The sequence below is a fragment of the Epinephelus moara genome, chromosome 14 (assembly GCF_006386435.1).
Source record: "Epinephelus moara isolate mb chromosome 14, YSFRI_EMoa_1.0, whole genome shotgun sequence".
NCBI classification, from domain to species: domain Eukaryota; kingdom Metazoa; phylum Chordata; class Actinopteri; order Perciformes; family Serranidae; genus Epinephelus; species Epinephelus moara.
The window spans coordinates 11,100,829-11,111,394 of NC_065519.1; positions in this window are offsets into that span (position 1 = coordinate 11,100,829).

Sequence of the window (10,566 nt, forward strand, 5' to 3'; positions counted from 1 at the left end):
CCACAGCTGGCATAAAAACAATGTTTACTCAAGCTTACAACAGAAAAGAAAATACTAGAAAAGTATCAGCCAATTAAACAGAACTGCTGTCCTCTTTCAATAGTACTGAAATGTTCTGGTCACCATGGCAGAAGCATACAAAAATTCAGAGTATTCTCCACAGAGTCTGGTCCTGAAGTCCAGCCTAAAAACCCAACTTGGCACCAGAACAGACCTTGGACACAGAAATTGTTGCCAAGTGTTGCATAAGACGGATTTATGAGCTATCTTTTGTCCAAGTCAAAGCCTGGTGATGCAGTCCAGCATGTGTCTGCCTACTGTAAACTTTAAAAAGGCCAAGAATTAGAAAAGAAAGCAGGCTTGTAGCTGTTCAGTTGGAAATACTTACAGACATGTGACTGTTCTGACTGGGTGCCAAGTCTACAATGAGGTGATACGAGACCCACTGAGTTCCTAAAAAGTGACAAATGAGTCTTGATCTAACAACTGCAAATCCCATGTTTGCATTAATGTGCTGGCATTTATTCTCCAAAAAAAATTAAAATCTCTCTATGGACATTTTTATTACCTCTAATAGGCCCGATGGTGATAAAATAAAGCAGCATGAGTTGGTATCACAGCCAAATTTGGGCTCTAATGAGCAGAAATCTTAACACATTCAGAGTTTTGGAAGTCATAGGAGACTGTCAACACGTGCTAAATTATAGGGACGTGGTCAAAGATAATTGACGCCTTTCAGTGAGAAGTTGCTTGATCTACACTGAGCATGAAGGTTTATAGAAGTAGAAGGCTGCTCTGCTGATTTCAGTAGTGGGAGTTGCCGTCAGGGCTGCAGATGAACAAACTTGATTTACTGACTGCATGTTGAAGCGTGGAGGCGAGTGAACAAAGAAGGGACTGTGTGTTTTGATCACTTATTGAGGTCGAGGAGGAAAACCACTCCAAGCCAAACAAAGTGTAAATATTTGACCAACAGTGTTGGACATATTTTCTGCTGTCTGTTTTCTCATTTGTTGATGCAAGTGGAAAGCCATAAGACTGAACTGCAATCAGAAAAGTAGGCAGAAGAAAAAGCTGCATGAAAAGCTGTTTAAGCAGGCAAGTAATCTACATTAAGCTGCGTTAAGTAAATAACACATCACTGAGATATTATCGCCTTATAAAGTTGTAAAGGTGAATTTGTTGGCAAACAGTTGCCTATTTACTGTAGTTACGGAGCAACATTATCAGTCATCTGTCCGTCTGATAAATGCAAGTCAAATATTTATCTACTATTCGGACCAAACCCACGTGGAGGCCTCTGACTGACGTAATCTCACATAACATCTTAGTTAGTTATGAGTCTTAAAACTCTGGAGTTGCGTTTGACTGTCTTGGTTGTAACGTTACACTCGCTCTCCTCTTCTGTGTATCTAATGTTACCTTGCCAACGCCTACATCTATCATAGACGTAATGAGGACGTAATGGAGGAGGAGGGAGTCGGCCTTTGGAGGGAGGTGGAGTTGCAGGAGGAGGGGGATGGGATTTTGGAGGGAGGCGGGAGTTGTGGATGTTCAAAATTTTTTTAAGTGCTGTGTGAAATGCAAGAAAGGTAAGATTAGCTTTAATATGAGAAGAGGAAAGGTCTGCTAGCTGCTAGGCTAATTTATACAATATAAAATGCCATAGACTTGTGCTAAAAACATTAGCATGTTGTATTTGTGGTGAAAATGTGTCCAGATAAAGACAAGTGCTTTGTCTGTGAATGCTGTGAGTTATAGCAGGGCTCGAAATTGCGACCGTTTTGGTCGAATATGTGACCAAAATTTCAACTGTGTGACCTCAAAATATAATTGGGAGCACTGGTGGTGCCCCCCCCATTGTTTACATTAAAATATTAATTATTGCAGCTTCAAGAGCAAACCACTATGTACAGTGACAATCTAGTACAAGCCAAATACATCTGGATTGATAAAACCAGGACACAGGAAAGAAAAGAGAAATAACAGAACATAACATACAGAGCAGAAAGGCTTGATAAGAGGCTAGTTTGCAGAACTCAGCAGGAAACACTTTGATTCAGGGCTGCAAAAACAAGATTACCACTAAAAGCCATTAAAACATGTGGTATAGTTCCACAATCTTACTCAGCTTTAACTCATCTCTGCTGTTCTTAAATTCAAAATAATTTGCCACCCTCAGTCCCACAGCCATTTAATATAAAGCAAAATGTCTCATTGTGGAAAATTGGAGTCATGCTCTCCATATAAAAAAAACACCCTTAAATTTCATCCAGCATGCATGGTTACTATTCAGCTAATGAGTTCCAGCAAAGGCGGCTTTGACGGTATATTTTTAGGTGATATTGTAAAACTGTAGCTCTAAAATGAGCAAAGAAACAGTGTGAATGCAACTTATCAACTGGCACTTTCTGTCATTAAGTAAAGGAATGTGGAGCTGCTGCTGCAATCCAGAAAACAGACTTGCAAACAGAGTTGAGGGTCAGAAAACAAATTATGTGAAGCAGGTTACAGTGCAAGGAATAGACAAGTATGTGCAACAAATCTTGATGGACAAAACAGGGCTCAGGGGAAAACTGTAAGACTAAATACTGCAGTGACAAAACCAGATGTTGATGATATACAGGCACCCTTGGGTAAAATATATTATCTGAAGCATCCAAGCAGCAGGCCACTTGTTTTATCTGAGAACACATCCAATTTTTAATTTCCAGATTTATAGGGGATAATAATTCTTAACTGTAACTAGCCTATTCAATTGAAGGACACTGTAAAGTTTTCTACTGTAGGATGTGGTACAGTGAAATGTTCTCCTGTAGTACACAGTATGGTGAAGCATTCTCCTGTAGTGTGCGGTATGGTGAAGCATTCTCCTGTAGTGTGCGGTATGGTGAAGCATTCCCCTGTAGTACGCAGTATGGTGAAGCATTCTCCTGTAGTACACAGTATGGTGAAGCATTCTCCTGTAGTGCACGGTATGGTGAAGCATTCTCCTGTAGTACACAGTATGGTGAAGCATTCTCCTGTAGTGCAAAGTATGGTGAAGCATTCTCCTGTAGTACACAGTATGGTGAAGCATTCTCCTGTAGTGCAAAGTATGGTGAAGCATTCTCCTATAATTAGTGGTACAGTGGAGCATTCTCCTGTAGTACAAAGTATGGTGAAGCATTCTCCTATAATTAGTGGTACAGTGGAGCATTCTCCTGTAGTACATAGTACTGTGAAGCATTCTCCTGTAGTACATGGGATGGTGAAGCATTCTATTGTAGAACTTGGTACAGTGAAGCTTTAGTACACAGTATGATGAAGTATTCTTCTTTAGTGCGAGTATGGTGAAGCATTCTCCTATAGTACATGGTACAATAAAGCATTCTCCTGTAGTACGCAGTACGCTGGAGCATTTTCCTGTGGTAGGCAGTATGGTGATGCATTCTCCTGTAGTATGTGGTTCTATAAAGCATTCTCCTGTACTAAGTGGTACAGTGAAGCACTCTTCTGTAGTACATTGAAAAAGCATGCGGTACGGTGAAGATTTCTCCTGTAGTACACAGTAAGGTGAAGCATTTGCCTGCAAATGCAGTTTGGTGAAGCATTCTCCTGCAGTACAGGTTGCGATGAAGTTTTCTCTAGTAGGATGCAGTACAGTAAAGCATTTTCCTGTAGTATGTGGTAGGGTAAAGCATTTGCCTATAGGACGCAGGCAGAAAGGTGAGTATTCTACTACGGGAAGATGGGGATTCTTTTAACCCTTATCCCCACAAAATAATGTAGTATGAAATGCTCCTTGGCCTTGGAAGTAATGCTGGGTTAACTTAGGGTCACTATAGGTGGCAACGTAGAGCTAGTTAAGCGGACATGCTAACATTTTCAGCTTACATTAGAGCAGACACACTTTTTCCTTACAATTTAGATGTTATATTCCTGATGCTGTCCCTTGTTACAGTTGCTAAACTATGATTTGGTAATCAATTTTTGAGAGAGGGGATAATTAAAAGTTCACATTTGAAAAATCATTACATTATATTCATTATATTCTTGAAAATTGCAATTTTAAAACCTCATGTTGTCCTCATATACACTAACATACACTGATATGGAAGGGGAGGTTCTGGTTGCTCAGAACAAAAATCTGATGTTCATTATGTCACTTTTTTTGTTTAGACTTGAAGTGACTCGACGGGGACTTTTCTGTTTTGTCTTTAAAAGGAAATGATCACACACGTCCTCAGAAACATGCAGCCTCTTCATTTCCTGTTATTGAGGAACTCACGGTTGCTATAGCAGCGGACACAACCTCCATGACAAACAATTACCCTGTTGCCAAGGAAATTACAGCTCACCACAGTGTTTATTTGTTTGACCTTTCTTTTCCCTCTAAATAGTTGAGCTCATGCCAGGTCCCAGTATTAAATGAGCCTTAATGAAAATGGTTTACCGTAGCACAATGGGTTTCAACTGCTGCTGTGAACTCTTTTTTTTTTATATTATCAAAAACGTTTGTATTAATGTTCTCCTCCTAATGGTGCCCAGTTTGGGCTGTCCTTCCCTGACAGTTCCCATGAAGATCCAAATGCTTGACCTGGTCTTATCCAGCCACCAGTGTTTGTACATGAATCTGTGTAAGTGTGTGTGTACATGAGAGTATCTGTTTTGATTGAGAGGCCACAACTGAAACGCATCCAAGTCAAACACTGCTTAAACTTGTCTGCCAGCTCTGACTTCTTGCACAGAGGCTCTAACATATTTTGGTGATACTTTGCAACCAGGGGAAGAAAAGGATAAAACACCAAGTACAGACAACCTTGGCACGACATGGTTCAAATCTAGGACATGCTCTCCACTCTAAATACAGGCAAGTTTATTTGTAAGCTGGCATTTCTTCATTCAGATTAGACTTTATTGATACCTGGGAGGAAATGACTAAGCTACCCAGCAGCAAATAAAGTAATTAAAGTTAGCCCCACCTTTATCAGCTGCAACATTAAAGTAATAAATACATTAACACATGAACAATCATAATACCATAATGTAATATACATGACTGTAAAACTGGCCATTCTGATTAATGAGTACTTTTATGTTTTTGGTGCTTTAAGGATATTTTGATTCTAAGAGCAGGGCACAACCTTAAACGTTTTGTGTTGGCTGAATGATATTAAAACTGTTTTTGTTTTATTCTAACAACATGTACATCTCTGCTACAAACGAACAGTTGTTTTTTTCTGGAACTTACGTTTCTTCTACAATTGCACTGAGAAGTGGTGGAATTGAAACTATCAACGCACCCCATGGGTGGGGTTAATTGTAATAGGCAGAGGGTTAGCTGTAACACTTGCTGGAAAAGTCCTATCTATATACTACAGGTCTGCATCTACGTCAGGGGAAGGATAGGTATCTGTACAGGTATCCATCCATCCGTTAGTCTGTCATTGATATTCAGTGGTTGGACCCATAAATGTACACGGAATGGGTAACATAGATCCACATGTCAAAATATGAGTGTTGAATGTATGAATATTGACAAGACTGTGAAACTGTGTCAATACCTGACAAATTAAAACTAGGAAGTATATCTCATTTAATTAAGGACATTAGTTCAAACTGAAAATAAGTTTGAAGTGCAAAAAAAGAGAAAATGCGCTATAGGAGGAAGGAGTTTTAACACTGTGTTACAACTAACCCCGCTGTGTGCAAAATTTTTATCTTGCCTTGCTAACACTTGCTGGGAGTTAGTTACATTAGCTCAAAATGGTGCTATGTTTTAGGAGCCCGGTCTCGCTCCTAAGTCGTCGAAATCCAGCATTTGAGCAGTGACTTAAACGTCTGCATGATACGTGGCCGGTTGCCGCTATAGTTTAACGGCGACTGGCGGTGCCAGGGGCAAGATGGATTCGGTGACTTACATAGACAGCTCAGTAATCGAATACAAGTTAACGAACTCAGCTAAAACATGTTCAATCGCTGTTGAATTTGCGGGTCACTGTTTGATGGTATTGTGGTCAACTGGCCAGAAGCACTACAGGAACAACCCTGTGTAACCACTTAAAAAGTCCATGTCACAGTTTACCCCACCCTGTGCTCCCTTACGTACTTTTACTTAAATAAGATTTTAAATGCAGGACTTAAACTTGTAACAGTAGTTCTACACTGTGGTATTGTTACTGTTACTGTCACTACAGTAAAAGATCTGAGTAATGTTTCCACATCCACATTAATTTAGCTCTTTAGTAGTTTATAAACCAACACTGGTATTGAAAATTAAGTTACTTGACACAATGGGCATCAGTGCAAAGACTTGACGACTGGACTGATGTGATCCACTTTCTTGCAGCTTTCCAAATAAACTGACTTGTAAAGGCACCAATAAAGCATTTTAACTCACTGCTCCAACAGAGCTGATCAGCGGGAGACTTTGGCCACACATTGAAGCATTTTTACGGCGTCAACAGGCCTGCAAGATCATCATGACTTCAGGATTCACTCACTATTACAACACTTAACCTACAGCACTCACTCATCTCATCTAATCAGTATCCTGCAAGACGCTAAGGAGATCTGTTGGCAAACCCTACAGCAGCAGTTAGCATGTTGAAACAAGGTAATAATAACTTGGCCCAGTGCGAGCGACATGATGAAAGAGACAGAATGCCTCCAAGATGATGTGATGCAAGACAAATGACTCCACAAACATGTCAGTGAGTTGAGTGATGGTGACATTCAAGGCGGTCGTTGAGGAAAATCTTTATGAAAGCGTACAGTGTTGTGGTATGGACATTATATATGTTACACATGCAGTTTATAATGCATCTGTCATACCTTCTAAAAATGGAATCACAAGGGAAAGCAAGCTATTTCAAGTTATACGTCATCTTTGCAATATCTGATTTAAGGTGAACATACAACACGTACAGTATTTATCCAGAGATGGATTAAGGCTTCCTGGAAGAGAGTTTTCTTCCTTTGATTATAACTGTATCATTAATCCTTAGCAACAACAGTTGCCTACAGCACGGGACCAATCAAGTCTTTTACCTCTGATGTGGAGATAAGTAATCAATCCAGAGATGACTAATTGCCCCAGCGACCACAACAAAGTGCAGATGCTCCAGTTTTTCCCAGTGCGACTCAAATCACAGGAAGCGTATGTGGAGCATGAGGTAATGAGAGCATCAAAGGCGAGCGGAGATAAGAGCGCAGACAGTGACCCTGAAGAAACCTGGAGTCTGTCTGAGAGAGAAATAGTGTGAGAATCTGTGACACTGGTGGGAGAAGTACTCTAAAGGGTAACTTTGGTATTTTTCAAACTAGACTGGGAATGACAATGTTTGAAACTGGTCCAGTATTGACTGAAAGTGCTGTAGCCAGCAGTGGCGAAACAGACTGCAGCAGAACCACTGGAGGCATGTGTGCAACGTCAATTTATGTCCATTAAAAGTGCTTGTTTTTGCTACTGACAGGCTGAGATTGTTGTAGAGATAGACCTTTTTGTTTAAAAGTAAGATGCTTTTTGTTTAACGAGAAACAGCCCGGAAAACGCTGTTGCCAACCCATCAGATTCCATTTGAATAAACAGTAATTTTAGTGTGTGTAGAATTGAATAAAATTAGTGGTTTATTTCAACCAAACAAGAGTTGGTGATTGTTGACACTGTGGAGAGACAAACGAGGACAGCTTTTGTGATTTTCATTTTGTTTCTGCCGACCAAAGTCGAACAAACCATTGTGAAGAGAAGTAGAGTTTAGTTTCACTGTTAGGTGAAAGTGCTCTTTTGGTGATTTTCATGCTTTCAATTACAGCGCGCAAAATAAATAAGATAAGGAAGAAGGGGTGAAAAGAAGATGGGAAATAACAAGCAAGAGAAAAAAGAAAAATGGAAGCAGGCTTCTTGAGGGCCGCAGACACAAGCTAGAATAAAACCCTAAAACTATTAGCTGAAAGATGCTAATATGCTCTCGAGTCAGATGATGATTATCTATGGGTTTGTCACTACAAGTGATTCCTTTTTGCATACCAGTAATCATGTGAGCCATTGTAAGTGTGAAAATATTGATTATTGCTGCTTCATATGCTGTGTGTGATTAAATGTACTTTCTCATCTGTTTCATGTGTCCATGCTAACATATCTAAATGTACAGTACATGCAGGCGTGCACAGTATAAAATGTGAAACTGAATACATACCGCAGTTTCTCATGTGACAGATAAATTGACTTAATAAATATATCTGTGTGCAAGAATGTCATGTTTCTGGGTGTGTGAAAGTGAATCACTTCCCTGTATGACTCAGCCGCTCTGACAGTATGTGCTTCACTGAATGGACACAGTGTCATAATCCAACAGTCTGTGGTGGTTTCATGTTCTTCCCAGCCTGGTCTCCCTCCTCTGGGTGTCCATCTGTAAGAGTGATGGCCGACACCCAGCCGCGGCTTGTTTCACTTCACTCCCTGATCATGTTTGCTTGTGTTGTTGCTCTGCATGGACCCTAATCCATCACTGCGTATAATTACAGCGCTGTTCACGTAAATTCAAAAACACAGCCCATAAAATATTGGTACAATTAGAACAAGCGGAGCAGGGGTTATTTTGAGATCCAGGACAAAAAAAAATTCATTGGGCTCATTTTGCTGCTCTGCAAGTAATTTTCAGACTTTCTTCCATTAATCTTCAAATTGAGAGGCCTCTCTAATTTTCTCTTAATTTCCTGACTGATGCTCGTGCAATTTAAACGTCAAATTAGATGTTTTTTCTGGATTCTCAAATGATGAACTGCTTTCACAAAGAGATGATTTTCTCCCACCAAATAAGGACGTAGCAGGCTGTGATGTCATGCTACAAAATTTATGGCTCCCAGAAGTAAAATATACTTTATCACAGTAGCTCACAGTGGCCGCTCTTACAGTAGCTCCTCTGTGTTAAATTTGAGCCACTGAGCAACTCTCTTGGTCAGGCTTTTTTGGATCATATGAATTCACAGGTCAGAGGTCATAGCATGTGTTTGAATGATGTAGCTAAATGGAGCACAAAAAAGTAGTGTGAATATCCTCTTAGAGGAAAACATGACATACTTTTTCAGCCCCAGTATTGGACGCTAGATACAGCTCTCTGTTTTCAGTCGTAAAACATCTAAAGCAATAAAAAGACTGTTTTATAAGGTTTCAGTGTGCAGCTCTTTGGGCTGATTCTGAGAGATGTGAAATGCATTGCAAAGCACTGCAAAACAAAAACATAGACAAAAGCCTTCTTAGCTTAGCTTGCAGACATTTTGAGATAAACACACACTTTTCTACTCAAAAACTAACTGCTTGGCCCCAGGGTAAGTGCTGACAGAGCTAATGGTGTTAACCTGGAGGGAACTGAAGGGTGGGTGCCACTATTCTGCGTCGACGCCGTCCCTGTATCAGCTTAACCACAGTATTAGCACAATGCAAGAGGGTAGTAATTAGCTAGCCAGTAGGATATACACACACATAGACTCACATGCACTAACATGCATGAATGGCTGGACTGTCCACCACAACATCAGACAGTGAAGCTTGGATTACAACACACACAGAGGTAGCATGACTTCATTCTTTGCTCAGGGTGCAATTACTCCATCTTAACATAGCAAAAAGGGGTTTGCCGCTATATTAATCTGTTCTGAATGTTGCATTCAGCATCTTAAATTGTTTAATTTTACGCTCTGTAAAAACGTGGAGGGGGACTTCCACAGCCTGGAATAAATCCAGTCAAATGAATGACTGAATGCTTTATTCATTCACCAAAAATTGGCCATTTACCTATCCTGATTCTAAAAAATGTTTAAAAAGCTTTCAAAATGAATTACCATATGTAAGCTGTTAGAATATAAGTCAATAAAACCCCAACATTGCCAGAAAAAGTGCAAAAAAAATCTCCCAAAACAAAAATGCGCCAGGCTTTCAAGTAATTCCAATGTAAACCCATATGGCAATATTTGATGCTCAGACCAGCTAACACAGTATAAAGACAGAGAGAAAGTCTGTGTGTGGGCGGGAGGGGTGGTGGCTGGGTCAAACAAACAGACTTTTAGCCAGGAGGCTGCTGTTTGGTCCTGTGTGAAGCCAAAAGTCAGTGCTGCTTTAACGTGACATCACATGACTTACTTCCATCCATAACATACTTAGCCACCCATGTGAGGTATATATTATATGTCACAAGCTTATTTTAACCCAAAACATGTTTATTTGTTTTTCTTAACCTAACCAAGTAGTTTTGTTGCCTAAACCTAACTGCGACCGTTTGACAACTTTAACCACATGTTAACCCTGTGTGACGCCCCTCCCAATGTCTTTGAGAATGTTTCAGCCAGTCTCATCAGGCAGCTGGCTGACATGGGAGGGTCGTTACCATGATTAGGCTCACCTGGGCTTCCAAGCTATAAAAGCTGCCTAATCTGTCCACTTGCTCTCCCCCTTCCTTTCAGCTGAAATCCACTGAGCATTTTTGGTTTTGGTTTGCACCTTCAACACCTCCACAGAACACCTGACACTCACCCATGCATGGCTTTCATGACTGACTTTGCTGATCTACACACTCCATTGATTAT